Source organism: Pimephales promelas, chromosome 11, assembly GCF_988280905.1.
Source record: "Pimephales promelas chromosome 11, fPimPro1.hap1.1, whole genome shotgun sequence".
Lineage (NCBI taxonomy): Eukaryota > Metazoa > Chordata > Actinopteri > Cypriniformes > Leuciscidae > Pimephales > Pimephales promelas.
The window spans coordinates 26,171,679-26,186,953 of record NC_142779.1 but is presented as its reverse complement, the minus strand read 5'-3'; the positions used below and the strand labels follow the sequence as shown (position 1 = coordinate 26,186,953).

The following is a 15,275-nucleotide window of genomic DNA, read 5'->3' as shown; positions in this document are numbered from 1 at the left end:
TCATCCAGTTCCTGCCTCCTTCTTCCCTGAACCTTGTTACACTGGTGCCGAAACCCGGGAAGAGGGAGGAACGCGCTGTCCGATGTTCCTCTCCGCTGTGGGGAATCTGCGGTGCCATCGAGCATGGTGCACTAGTCGCCGCCGCTTGCCGTGGGCTGGAGCCTGCTGCCGTCCACGCAGAGGGAGAGGAGCAGGGAGCGGGGGACTCACGGCCATGGACGCTTGAGGCGGGGCGCTGGGGTGTGTTGCCGGTGGGACGCCCGAACTCGCTGCCGACCGCCTGGGAAATGGAGGGGCGGCTGCCTTCCGGGAGGGAGAGGAGGAGTTACCGCCGCTTGCCGTGGGCCGAAGCCTGCTGCCATCCGCCAGTGAAGGGGAGGAGCAGGGAGCGAGGGACTCCTGCCGTCTTCCCAAGGCACCCGAGGAGCCGTTGACGTCCACCGGGGGTGGGGGAGCATCGAGGCGTCTACCGAGGGCCGTCCAGCATCTCTGCCCGGCACTGCGGAGGAGATCGCCCAAGCTGGTGAGGGACAAGATGGCAGCGCGTTGTGGGAGCCGGACCAATTTTTTTTCCTTTCTTTCTTTCCTCTCTCCCCTCTCTCGTGTCCGTCGCTCCTCATGCTTCCATCTCCGTTTCCCTCGGCTCGTCGATCCATACCCCCAGGGATCGCCAGCGCCGGGGAGGAGTAGGCTCAGTCTTGGGTGTACCCCCCGGCCTGTGAGGGGTGATGGGGGTATGTGGTGAGCAGGATGGCCGAGGGACGTGAAAGAAAGTCGCGAGGCCGGTGGTGCGAGTGCTAATGAGCAGCACTTGTGAAGCACACAGGTCTCGCATCATTCACGGAGGAGCGGAGCCATAAAGGGGGAGTGATAGAGTGGATGATCGAGAGAGGAACAGGTCTGCTTTTGTTTGTGTTTTATATTTTATTTTGGTAAGCCAGCAGTCGTCCACGAGGGGCTGCTGGCCGGTATTTATGTTTTATTTTGGGTAGCCGGTAATTTGTTTCTTTTGTTTAAATAAAGTTTTATTTTTTTTATTGTCATCCGGTTCCTGCCTCCTTCTTCCCTGAACCTTGTTACAGCCATAAATTCAAGAATCTCTGGTTTTGAAAATTCTCTTAAATCTTTGTTTGACTGACAAACGTACAAAGAAAAGATGACCAAATTAATTGTATTTTATAAATATAAACTAATTTAGATTGATGGCTGCAACACACTCAAAAAGTGACTGGAAAAGCTACTTTATTCCAGATATGCCAATGAAATGTGTGCATTTAATTTAGCATACTGGCACTATTACTGCTGGTGAGTAAAACCTTAAATAAGAAAATACCAGTAAATGCAACAAATGAAGTTCATTAGTTAGTTAACTACCTTAATTATTCATTTTAGTTCATATTAATTTCAACATTAACTAATATGTTATTAAAGTCAAAGGTTGTATTTGTTAACATTACTCAATGCACTGTGAACTAACATGAACAAACAATGAACAGGTGTATTTTTAAATAACAAATATTAATAAATACTGTAACAAATGTATGGCTCATTGTTAGTTCATTTTGGTTAATACATAAATGTTAACTAATGATGTGTAGATTAATGACTAATGAAGTGTTACCAATTTTCTTTAGTAAACATGATTTTTCTCTTTATGCGATATTTTAGGTGGAAACACCCACTGATGGACCACAAGCTTGGCTCTTCATGAACGTTTGAGTTGTTTGGACCTCAGGTAGGCTAAATGACATTAAAACTAACACAGGGCTGGTCATAACATCTCTATTAATAGACTCTGTCCCTCCTGCAACTGTAGACAAACTTTTAAAAAATATAAACACACTCTAAATGTCAGCATCTGTTTTTAACCAAATTCCCGCCGGAAAAACTTTGTCATACTCATACACAGAAATACGAACTCATGCTGGATGAATCTCTGTCTTGTTTGTGGATAGATAAAGCATTCAATGCTAAATTGAGCTGACCACAGGAAAGAGCATGCAGTCAAATGTTGCAAAAAACACACACCACAAAAACACCACTGTAGGATCCCTTGGCAGCAGGTCTAACAGAGATGAGAGTTGGTGACAGTAATGCAAGCGCCCCCTGCTGGTATATGTCTGCATGTGCACACCTTCACTTAAGTTTCTTTTACATTCTGTAATCTGTGTTACAGAAATGTCTTTTTACTGACAGTTATATAAACTCTATAGAATCTATGGTAAAAAAAATAAATAAAAAAATCACTTAATTTAAATGAATATGTTAGCAGATGAAGTGCTAATGCTAATGGCTTAAATGGGGAATTCTGAGTCTGAATTCTGATTGGTTGAGTTGCAATATATACATTCTATATAAGTGTGCAAGTTGCTTAACAACCGTAAACATTCATATTCATATTCCACTAGATGTCTGATTAGACATTTAAATAATAATTGTAAGAAAACTGGTTTACGCTTACACTGAAAAAAATAATATGCTTTATCTAATCAATAAAATTGTAGCAACATATTACAAGCAATATTATTAATTAAACTGTACAAATTAGAATTAATTAGAACGTTAATTTGATTAACTATTACTCAATTCTAATTTGGTCAATTTAATAAATAATATTGCTTGTAATCTGTTGCCACAATTTTATTGATTAGATAAAGCATATTCATTTTTACAGTGTGCATGCAATTACAATAATAATAAAAAAATAAACATTCTGCTTTTAATGAGTTTTTAGACATTACATTGATTGAGATCAAATTGCTCATTAGTAAGTTATGCTCTTACTTTATATATATATATATATATATATATATATATATATATATATATATATATATATATAATGTCTTATATTTGTATTGCCCCCAATGAATGTTAGGAAAAATATCAATTAACAACACGGAAAATTAATTGAATCTGAACTCTATGAACTGCATAGAGTTTCCTGACTAAAAGAGTAAACTTAGTTTGAGATAGCATGTTCCAGGCTTACAGACGCTGCACTGATGTGTATCTTCTTCTGCTGGTGTGTGAGGCCACTGACATGTAGCTGAAGCACGTACAGACTTTAGATGGAGAGGAGAAAAGGAAGCAATCGATTCATCTCTCTCTCACTCCCGTATGGGCCCACTGCCAATGGGAATCCTTTTTATAGTCTATAGGGAGTTATGAATTCATGGGGGCACTGAGTAATGGAACAGGGTCATGGTGAGGTAAATAGCATGTTTTTTTTTTTGTTTTTTTTTTTCTAAAATCAGTTTATGCACACGTATGTCTGTCAGTTATTTCTACTGTATCTCAAAACATGCAGATTTGGAATGTGAAACATTTTCCTTGACCTGGATCTAAGCAGCATTTTTTGTTGTTGTTTTGTTTTTGGAAAAATATCCTCAGGAAGTTCAGTGAAGTTCAAGTAAAATCTGATGGTTCTGATAAGCATTTAACTGCCCTTACATGCATGAACAGACCATCAGATTATATGTACCTTTCAAAAACCTGTTACACAAACAAAAGGCTACTTTAAATGTGGTCATTCCACATGCAGCTTGGGTCAGTAGCTTAGCAATAGAATAGAATAGAATAGAATAGAATAGAATAGAATAGAATAGAATAGAATAGAATGAAGAACATCTATCTGTTGCGTCGCAGCAGAGGAGGAGGAAGCAGGATCCAAAAGCAACATTTAATTAAATTAACATTTTAATTAAACAAACAGGAAATCCACTGAAACTCAGGACAGGAACAAAGAAACAGCTACAGGCAACAAAACAACAATAAGAATTCACACGGACTGAACTAAAACACAGGGCTTAAAGGGTTAGTTCACCCGAAAATGAAAATTAAGTCATTAATTACTCACCCCCATGCTGTACCAACCCCGTAAGAGCTTTGTTCATCTTCGGAACACAAATGAAGATATTTCTATGAAGATATTTCGAGAGTTCAAGAGATTTAAAAATCAAGAGAGTTTCGCAGTTCTCGCGTATGCGTCGTGGAAATCTCTTGAACTCTCGTCTCAGGCCTACAAGGAAGAAAATAAATAGTCAAATAAAATCATTATTTTTGTTTTGTTTTTCCACACAAAAAGTATTCATTGTTGCTTGATAAATTTATAGTTAAGCCACTGTAGTCACATGGAATATTTAAACATTTTCTTCAATGACTTTCTGGGATTTCAAGTTTCAATCCCTTATGGTGCCTATGTGGTAGTGATCCAGCTCTCAAATTTAATCAAAAATATCTTCATTTGTGTTCTGAAGACGAACAAAGGTCTTACGGGGTTGGTACAGCATGGGAGTGAGTAATTAATGACTTAATTTTCATTTTTGGGTGAATTAACCCTTTAAATACAGAGGAACGGGTGAGTTATACAAGACACAGCTGGGAAAATTAACTAAGAACACAGTTGGAAAACATGAACACAAACGAGGAGCGGGAACACTGGAACAGGACTGAACCAAATACACAATAATGGGGGGAACACAAGAAAGACAGTAACAAGGCATGAACCTTGTTCCAGAGATGTCTGAAGGAAGGACCCAAGAGCGTAAGCTGATTAATTATTTCTTTAAAATAACAAAGGAATGCACTGCGTTGGGCTAACAACAGAAAGTCTCTCAATCAAACAATAGAGATGACGCCCAGGCTGGGCTGACAGGTCCCGGAGAGACAACAGAGAAGACAGGTGAGACACAGTGAGCTGGAGAACCCTCGACACGAATAGGAAGAGAAGCAAAACGAATAGGAGCGGGTACAACAGGCTTAATACAAGAAACGTGAAACACTGGATGTATACGTCAGAGATGGGGGGGGGGGGGAGTTTAAGCCTGACAGCGACAGGACTCAGGACCTTAGAGACTCGAAAATGCCCAATGAATTTGGGGGCTAACTTGCGAGACGCGGACTGTTAGGGGAGGTTAAGGGTGGAGAGCCACACCCTCTGCCTACAAACATATCTAGGGCTTCTAACACAGTATTTATTGGCAGCTTGACGAGTGAGAAAACGCGAATGACATAAATCAGATCTCACCCTTCTCCATGTACGTTTACATTGTTGAATAAAAGCCTTGACCGACGGGATATTAGAATCAGAGTCTTGGGACGGAAAAAGTGGCAGTTGATACCCAAGACAGCAATGGAAAGGAGACAGACCGGTGGCAGAGGACCGAACGGCATTGTGCGCGTTCTCAGCCCAAGGGAGCTGTTCTGCCCAAGACAAAGGGTTGCAGAAAGCGAGACTGCTTAAAATGCACCCAATAATCTGATTGGTGTGCTTAGCCTGACCATTAGTTTGCGGATGAAAACCAAAAGAGAGACTAGGGACACACTGATTAATCAACAAAATTCCTTCCAAAATTGAGAAGTGAACTGAGGTCCCCTGTCGGAAACGATATCAGAGGGAAGACCATGAATCGCGCGGTCTTCTTGGTGGAGGGGAGTTTAGGAAGAGGGATACAATGGCCGGGCTTTGGAAAAACATAGATATGTGAGGATAACAGTAGTTCCACCTGAAGGAGGAAGTCATGTTATAAAATTGAGCAAGATTTGGGACCACGGACGGGACGGTATAGGAAGTGGTCAGAGAAGTCCAGCGAGAGGAGAATAACTGGGCTTAGTCTGAGCGCAGACAGGGCAAGACGCAACAAATCGACGGACATCTCGTTCGCGGGTTGGCCATCAAAATCTCTGGCGAATGGCAGCGAGCGTTCCTTTGACTCCAGGTTGAGCAAAAAGCTTAAAGGAATGCCCCCATTGCAGAACGGCCGAGCGCGCAGCGACTGGCACAAACAACAAGTTTCTGGGACACTGGCATGGAAGGGTGACAAGAAAGGGCTTGTTTAACTAGATGTTCGATTCCCCAGATGGAATGAATCCCTGAGGAAGGATCTCTTCCTCAACACGATCCTCCTCAGGGGAAGTGAACTGATGAGAGAACGCGTCGGGCAGTAGTTTATGGGAAAATTTAAATGAGCAAAAAATAATGGCCAACAAGCATTAAGGCACTTAGCAGAATGAATATATTGGAAATTCTTGTGATCAGTCCAGACTATGAAAGGAACAAAAGAGCCCTCTAGCCAGTGATGCCACTGCCCCAAAGCTAAACGAATGGCCAACAGTTTGCGGTTACCAACGTCACAATTATGTACAGACGGAGTGAAGGGATGAGAAAAATAAGCGCATGGGTGGACCTTGCCATCAGCAGAAGAACGTTGGGAGAGAATAGCCCTGACTTCAACAATGAATTGGCTGAAGGTATCCGGAGTAGTGAGAATGGGCGCAGAGGTAAACAGAGACTTAAGGTGATCAAAGGCTGTCTGGGCAGCCTGAGACCACTCAAAACGAGACTTGACAGAGGTGAGCGCAGTGAGGGGCGCGGCTACTTGACTTAAATTGCAGTTAAATCATTGGTAAAAATTTGCGAATCCAAGGAAACGCTGAAGCGTGACATGAGAGGCAGGCGCCGCCTACTCTGTTACAGAACTTAGAAGGGTCCATGCTGATACCCTCCGCCAAAATGACAGAACGAGAAACGTGACAGACTGGCCGTGTAACATACATTTCTCTGCCTTTACAAACAAACGATTCTCCAGAAGTCGCTGGAGGATCCGACGAACGTGCTGAACGTGCACCTGAAGAGAAGGGGAGAAAATCAAAATATGATCCAGGATCCCCCTCCTTAATGCGCACCAAATGGTACGCACTGCATAAATCCAGCTTTATGAAGATCTTTGCGCCCTGTAGAATCTTGAAGGCGGAAGACATAAAGGGAAGCGGATAGCGATTCTTAACCGTTATGTCATTCAGCCCACAATAGTCAATGCAAGGGTGCAAATAACCATCTTTCTTCTTCACAAACAAGAATCCAGCGCCGGCAGGAGAGGAGGATGGGACAAAAATACCAGCCTCTAAGGAACCAGAAAGATATTTCTCAAGGACTTCGCGTTCAGGGGCAGACAAAGAATATAACCTTCGACGTGGGGGCATTGTTCTGGGGAGTGGTTTTGTTCTTTTGTCTTGTATGTTTGCAACCCTTTTAGGACACAAGAGAGGGTTGGAGTCTGAAGTCCGGTATGTATCCTGGGGACAGCATTATCGATAGGTTGTAGCTATAGTGCTTGGCATGCTCCCCTTGGTAATTAAGTGAATAATCCAGGTAGAGTAGCATGTAGAACCCTCGTTTTGGGGTCTCACAGTAGGGTCCTCTTCTCCCCTTTATCTCTTTCAGTCTGGAATAAAGACAGCATTACAGGTGGTTGTCGCTAGCACTTTGCTATCTCCCCTTGGTAAGAAAGTCTTCAGGGTTGAGTATAGAGTAGAACCCTCCTCCAGTGCTGAGGCTCTTAAAGTAGGGTCCTCCACTACCTTGTGGGTACACAGATTTTTGAGAACCTGATGAAGATTGTTTTTTTTTCCGCTGGGAATTAAAAGCTCTTTTCATTATCGTGCAACTTTGGGAGTGCTGGTGTCCTGAGATCTCGTAGGACAGCTTTAGTGATTGGTGCTAGCTCTCTGTCAGCTCCCCGTGGATTGCAAGTATTTAGGGTTCGAGAGTTCCTTCCCCATTGATCGGGCTGTTATAGCAGAGCAGAGAGCTCGGTCTGTTCTTAGAACCTAATGGGATGTGGCTTTCGCCTTTATTTGTGAACCCTTTCATTGCATGGACAAAGATTTCAAGCACTGACTGAATGACAGAATTTTTATTCTTGAGAGGACTTTCCATTTAAATTTGTATATTTACTGGCGAATCATAATTTAATTCTGTTGCAATGACAGTATAGTTATGACATCTCTGATTAGAAATTTGTTTTTTCAGATTGATTAATGGTTTAAACATGTCTGAATAACCAATTGAGCTAAGATATCAAGCTATTTTCAGCACATTTTAAAACATGTGCCGATTTCTAAAGGAGAATTAACATGCAAACAATTCTGATGACCTCAATAAAATATTAATAGTGACAGAATCTATGGAGTTGCATAAGCTGGCTTTTATGCCGTGGTTGTATATCTACCATTTTTCAAAACCACCAGAGATTCCAGTTATATAAAATATCTTGGATGACTTTATGTAAGAGTCTTTATCTACTGTATCTATCAGTCTTCCATTCATACTACAGGCGTCTGATGCTTAGATAGCCGTTGATTTTTATTTATAACTTAAGTATTTATTTTCAGCATGTGTGTCTTTGAATAACATGCCGTGACATTGGTGATTAATCTGGATCAGAATGAGTTCTTTGGTGATGACACCTATCATTCAATCTCATGTGAAGCACCACCTTTGCTTTGGAGTTGGGGTTGGTTTGTGTGTTCATAGGTTGTGTGAATACAGGTTGGTTTGGAACAATGAAGTGTTTTCATGAAAAGAAGCACGTCTGTGAAACTGCACGTAGCAATCGAAGCCATGCATGCAGGCTCCATCTCACACACCTTCATGTGGGCTTCACCATCACTACACTGTGTTCAAATGGGGCGGTACAGGCTAGGCTCATAGTTGACTGCATTTTTTTTAGCATAAATAGTCCATGTTACATAAAGAAATTTGACTGAGACATCCTCCCTTGATTTCAATTGCAAAGATTCATCCAAGAGCCACTTTTAACAGTTTCAAAGTAAGCATTTCACCCATTGCAACATTAATCTTTATTAAAAGTGGATCATATATGTAGTCGAAATGTAAAATAATTTTTTAATTTGGTGCCCTCTTGACCGAGAAAAGACCAAATAACCAAGGGGCGCCTATATATGAAAAGACTACATGTCCCACAATGCACAGCTCCGCAAGCCACACCCACTAATCCGGAACAGCGCAAACAGAGAATTCACTCTTCCATCTACAAGGCTAACTTTAGCTGTCACCGGAGTTTGAAATTCATTTCACACAAAATGTCTAGTTGGCTGTGGCGAGCAGGACGATCAAGGGCAAGGGATGTAAGAGGACGGCGCTCCGCGCGAGGCCGGTGGCGTGAGTTATAACAGAGACTGATAATGAAAGACACCTGTGAGGCGCGCGCCGGTCTTGCGTCTCTCACAGAGAAGCGAAAGCATAAAACGGGGAGCGATGACGGCAGATCGAGAGAGAGAAACAGGCCTGATTTTATGTTGTGTTTTGTTTCTGTTGTGTGTAACGTTACAGCAGTCGCCAATGAGGGGCTGCTGGCTTATACTTTCGTTTTGTATTTGTTCATTTTACTATTAAAATGCTTAAAGGGTACATATCATGCTTTTAAATCTTTAATTTTTACTTATAAATCATACATCTGTGGTCTATATAAAGCATAACGGCAATGATTGGGTCTGAATTCCTCATTATTATAGCTCCACAGGCCCCTTTGCTGACCCTTTTCTGATGTGCTTCTGTGAGCAAGTCGTTTTAAAGTGGCCCCTTTAAATAAAAAGGAGTTGCATCTTTCCCCGCCCGCTCTCCAGGTCGCTGAGTTCACAGTTGGTTCAACTCCCCGCGTTCGGTCATTATTGTAGTTTGATAAGAGAAATACGATTACTATAGCTTCAAAGAACATTTTTATTCACACGTTAACAAAATGTCAACAACAGAAGACTTCAAGCCTTACATCAAGCCTTACATATTCAAGCCAGAGCGAGCGATTTGAAAAAGACGACGACGAACCTGCAGAACAACGTCTTCATATGAATGTATGTATTGCAGTGGTATGTAACTTAAGTTAACTGTTTTGTGTCATTAGTGAAAGTCGACTATTTCTCTTGTTAAAACAAGCACACTGACAAGATAAATGACTACGGTCTAATCTTACCACCAAAAATCTGTATTGATAATGATAACTTACGTTTAGAAAAGCATCAGAAAACACAGCAGCTAAAATGATAGAAGGAATTTCTAACCCATCATTCAGACGAAGTCGATCGGCAAACCCTTCTTTATACAGGCGGAGGTTGTTGAAGTGGGGATCCTTGAATTGTTTCAGGTCACTACATCCAACAACCGAACATTTTGACTTGCCCTCTCGTAGCTTCTGCATCATTGAGTTTGGACTACAAAATCGGAGCGAGAATTAAAAATGGCGGATTGCTCGAAGTGTTGGACCGGTTGTCGATGTCCTTATTTGTCAGTTCCGCTGCAAATACTGTGACGTAATTGTTCAAAAAACGTAATAGAGAACAGAAAAATCTGAACAGGTTGAAAAAGATGACCGAAACAGAATATAAAGATATAAACGAAGCACCTGAAGATAATAATCTAAAAAAGTGGATTTTGCATGATATGTCCCCTTTAAATGTTCACCGGTTCCTGCCTCCTTCTTCCCACAAAAACAAACCCCTTTAATGTTACATTGGCAAACTCATTAGTGAATTACTCCTCGTTTGTATTTATTTCTGTTTGGTGAATTACTGCATGATACCTGGATGTTTAGTCACAACACAAACCTCCGTGTGCTCGTCTGATTCAGCGATTTCCTCCAGGAGAAATTGCCATCGTTGAAATTCTCTGCAGCAGACGAGCTGTGTCCGTAGGCCGTAGCAAGCAGCGAGAGTACAAGCAACAGCAATCCGCCCAGCGCCAGAGTCAGTGCGGGGTCCTCTCCTGCTCCTCCATCAGCCTCAGCTGCTCTAAACTGTGACTCGTAAAGATAGCCACGAACATCGGATTCGAGCAGCAGAATTTCAAAATCCTCTTCTTCCATAATATCATGTTTAGTTTCTTCCGTCATTGTCATAACTTACTATCTCCACAGCGCTTGTTAGCTTAGCTTCCAAACAAGATGGCGAATATTGATTTCAGTTTCTGCAAATGAAGTCCCACCCACTGATCTGTAATAGGCTTGTAGGGTGAGTGGGTCCAACACCCTGGAATAATAATGAGCTAGTGTTTGTAGTTCTAAAGATTTTAATGAAATATGACTTCCTGCTTATCGTGACACAAAATGATGATTTTTACGTCACGATAAGCAGGTTAAACACTTAAATAATTATAAATAAATCCTTATTTCTCCCATCTCAGGGGAAAATAAGGGAATAAACCATGACCATTCAAAAATATGACTGGGTTTCTAAAGATACAAAGCTTAATGCAAAAGAGTGAAGTGACCCTTTAAGGAATATTGTGGCTTTTTATCTCACTGTTCTGCCTTTTTTTCAGTTTGAATCTTGCAATTCTGAGAAAGTTCAGAATTGTAAGATATAAACTCATAGTTCTGACTTTATAACTGACAATTCTGAGAAATTCTAAGAAAAGTCAGAATATAAAGTCCAAATGCTGAGAAAAAGTTTATATCTTGCAATTTCGACTTACAGATGATACAACTTACTTGAGATACAAACACAGTTGCGAATTATATCTGCATTATGAGATATAAACTTACAATTGTAAGGAAAAAAAATAGACATAATTATTGTGCAATTATATTCATTTTTTTATTCCGTGGCTGAAACAAGCTTCCATATGCAATAGAAGAGTCAAGAGAGAGTCATTACACAACTACATGTTGTAAAGTTTTACCAGGTGAATCCTAGACTTTTCTTGGACTGTTGAATGTCAGAGGTCTCATTCAACTCTTTTAATATTTGAGTGGTTCTTCACAGAATTGGGCATCTGAACATCCCACTCTTCATAGACAGGATTGGGTAGGTTTTTCTCCCTGCCTTCTTGGCTGTTTCGATGATCAGTTTGGCAAATTTCTGGAACAGGTTTTCCTCCTTAACGATGAAAGTGGTGCTCCTCGCCACAAAGTCGTATTTTTTTTTTTAGCTATTTCTTGTATGTAGATGTCCTGTTGAGTTTTTCCTTCTTCAGTTGTAGCTCTTTGAACTTGAGGTTCTTGCTTTTCCATGAAAATTTGATTCAGCATCTCCAGAGCTTTCTTGTTGTATTAAACCCATAAGTTTTATATTTTCTTTGAAACACAAAAGGAGGACATTGAATGCAGTTTTTCAATAAATGATGGTTTGCAGTGAACACAGCTTCTATTGCGTGCCTTCTGTCTGATTGCTTTAAGTTATAAAAAAAGGCTGAATTCAATGGAGTTATCCAATAAAGTGGAAATTCTTCCCTCTGCTCCAAATATTCAATATACAGTACATGTCTGTGTTTTATATATATTAAATGACATAATTTGTGTTTATGAGTGAATAATTCTTTAAAACGATGCTCTTGCTTGTCTGGAAGATAATCACAGAGTATTCTTGATAAAGGGCAAGAAATATTTCTGAGAAATGGCATTTTAAAATCAATCATGCTTAGACACGGTCATCAATGGTTCTGCTTTTAAAAAGGCTGCCATTGAAAGTCCTTTCAGATCATAAGGCTTAGAGACAAGATTGTACTGATGATAAGCAATTGTTACGACATATACAAGTTAAAACTAAAAATAGACATTGCATATATCATTTGAACAATTATGTATAAATATGAATTAAGAAATTAAAATGAAGTGTAGAATTGGCATTCTATTAAGGAAGATATTATTTTGTAATATGACTCCATTAAGTAGTTAAGGGTTATCCATTAAATCTATTGAATTATTTAAATCATCAGTTTATGTAGACAGTATACAGTAACAACTCTTTATAATAAGATAGGACCCTTGATGTAAAACCCATGGAAAAGAATTTACTTCAACTGAAATCCTATCTTATAATGGAATGCCACATGCCACATCTATATATAAATTGATTTTATTTTATTTACATCAACACATATATTTTTTTTATCATCTTAAACAATAATAATAATAAAAACCATGTATTATTCATATAAATATTAAATTGAACGAATTGTCATTCTGTTATGTAGTAAATATATAATATGACTCCAGTTGAATAATTCAATTATTATTAAATGATTATGTATCTCATATAAAACTTTCTGAACTTTCAATTTCTGAATGAAAATTCAAAGGGTCCCTTTCACCTAAAGCAAGTCTGATCAAGAAAGAGTTCAACTAGTTCAACAGAACTAGGAAAGAGCCTCTACGGTACAAAAAATAACTTTTATATGTGCAATGATTCGTTTCATATTCAACCGGTCTGGGAGACCAAGAGGCGTTTTTCATTGATAAGGTTTTTTCCATCGGCACTCTTAAAAAAAAGAATCCAGGGGACCTGTTACCACAACTTAAATAAATGCATGGTTGCAAGTAAAAAAAAAATAATAATAATAAAAATAAAAATAAATAAATAAATAAATAAATAATAGCATGTCTATGACCTTTGCAATGTGTAGAAACATTCACAAATTGAGTAAGGTCAAAACAGTCCAACAGAGACACTGAGAAAAAGCAACGCATTCTCATCCTTTAACGTCATATAGAACGCTTTATGACAAAACGGCGCTATACTACGCACATGGCACCCGTTATCGTTAATATAACACGCGCTGTGAGGGCTAAGTTTAGGTGTGGGGTAGGGTGTGCGTGTCATATTCACGCTAAAGGATTTATAACGTCTTGGGTTCGAGTGTTATATTAACGATAAAGGGTGCCATGTGCGTAGTATAGCGCCGTTTTTGCATATAGCGTTCCATATGACGTTAAAGGATGAGAACGGGCTGGAAAAAGTCCTTGGCCATAGCACAGGCTTTCTGATCAACATGTATTTTAAAATCCCAGAATCAGAATTCAGGCCCCCTAAAATCAGTAATTCATTTGAATGAGCAAAAAAACGAGTTCACTCTCTGTATAGAGAGTATACCACTGCCACAGTGGTAGCTGATGAGTTTGCACTTTCTTTTACATGACAGTTTAGACACCGACTATTTATGAATGACCAGACAGAAAGAATGATGTCACCTGTTCCTTCCTCTGAGAAAACAGAGAAAGCCTATGCTGAACGCTCAGACCGCAAACGTGTCTGTTTTTATTGCTTGGATCCAGGTCACATAATAACTGACTGTAAAGCATGGAAACAAAAGACTGCAGCTGAAAAATCAAAAGCGTAGCTTTTGCTCAAGCTGGTTCTTTCTCTGATCACTCATTTCCACAGCTCCAGAATTCTGGCTACCAACCCTTCCTGGTAACTGGCTCTGTGTCTCTTTCAGCTGTCTTACCTGACCTGTATCCTTCCTGCAAGACAAGAGGGGCAGTGCAGTCCTTTATTCCCAAGATTGTTTTTGCTTTTAGTATGAATATGTTAGCCTTAAAGGGGAAATGAAGCGGTGAATCAAGTTTACATGATTTACAAGATGGATTTCCAATATAATCAACAATTATATAAGAAACATTACAAATGTAAACATTTAGAAGAAAAAAAGAAAAAAACTTTGTATCTTTCGCCGCCAGGGCGCCGCCATTGTGCAGGTGACGTCACGGGGTTGGTTGGCTCAAGTTTAACAGGCTCTGGGCATTGAAAATCGCGACATCAAACTGTGTTTATACCAGTGTTTTGACCGCGAACGACTAATGTTAGGTACAGATATATTAGACAAACGCACGTTGACCATGCTGTGCCGGGAGTTAGACGTGTGGAAGCGGCGATGCTTTCCCTGAAGGATGTCAGAGCGGAGACACTTTTTCCTAGTAGCTGTAGCTAACGTTACTAGCACTACCAGTGCGAAAATATGGACGTTTCATTTCCACTTTAACAAATACGTGCTAACTTACATGTTATTGACGAGACGGGAATATCTGACGGCAGACGCGAACAATGTTTCTATGTGCAGTTTGTCAACATATAACATGAGACGTCATCTTTTTGTCTAATATCTGTACCTAACATTAGTCGTTCGCGGTCAAAACACTGGTATAAACACAGTTTGATGTCGCGATTTTCAATGCCCAGAGCCTGTTAAATTTGAGCCAACCAACCCCGTGACGTCAACTGCACAATGGCGGCGCCCTGGCGGCGAAAGATACAAAGTTTTTTCTTTTTTTCTTCTAAATGTTTACATTTGTAATGTTCCTTATATAATTGTTGATTATATTGGAAATCCATCTTGTAAATCATGTAAACTTGATTCACTGCTTCATTTCCCCTTTAAGGTTATTAAGCTGGTGTGTTACAAAACAATGACAAAATTTGCTTTTAGGAGAAATAAGTATTCAAAACTTTACAATCTCTCACTTCCTCTAAAAGGGATCACATATTTTTATGACCAGCTTCTCATCACATCTTCTGTCCAATCAAAACCTCTCAAGTGTCCCACCCCATGACATAAATACCACCTGGCCAAAGCGACCGTTGACGCATGACAGAGGATTATGGGTTGGAGATGTGTGTTCGGTTACTCAAACGTTCAAGTTCTATTCCATTTTCCATCTGTGCGTTGATTAAGAATGAAATGGGTAGAATATATTCACACCCAT

At 40.0% G+C, this 15,275-nt stretch overlaps 1 protein-coding gene across 1 annotated transcript in view; it reads left to right on the top strand.

The window, feature by feature from the left end:
* Positions 1-299: 299 nt before the first annotated feature.
* Positions 300-15,275, top strand: part of rmdn2 (regulator of microtubule dynamics 2) — a 90,203-nt gene continuing 75,227 nt past the window's right edge. The window contains exons 1-2 of the mRNA XM_089117223.1: positions 300-523; positions 1,669-1,735. The gene's annotated coding sequence lies outside the window, so the exon portion shown is untranslated. The remainder of the gene's footprint in view (positions 524-1,668; positions 1,736-15,275) is intronic.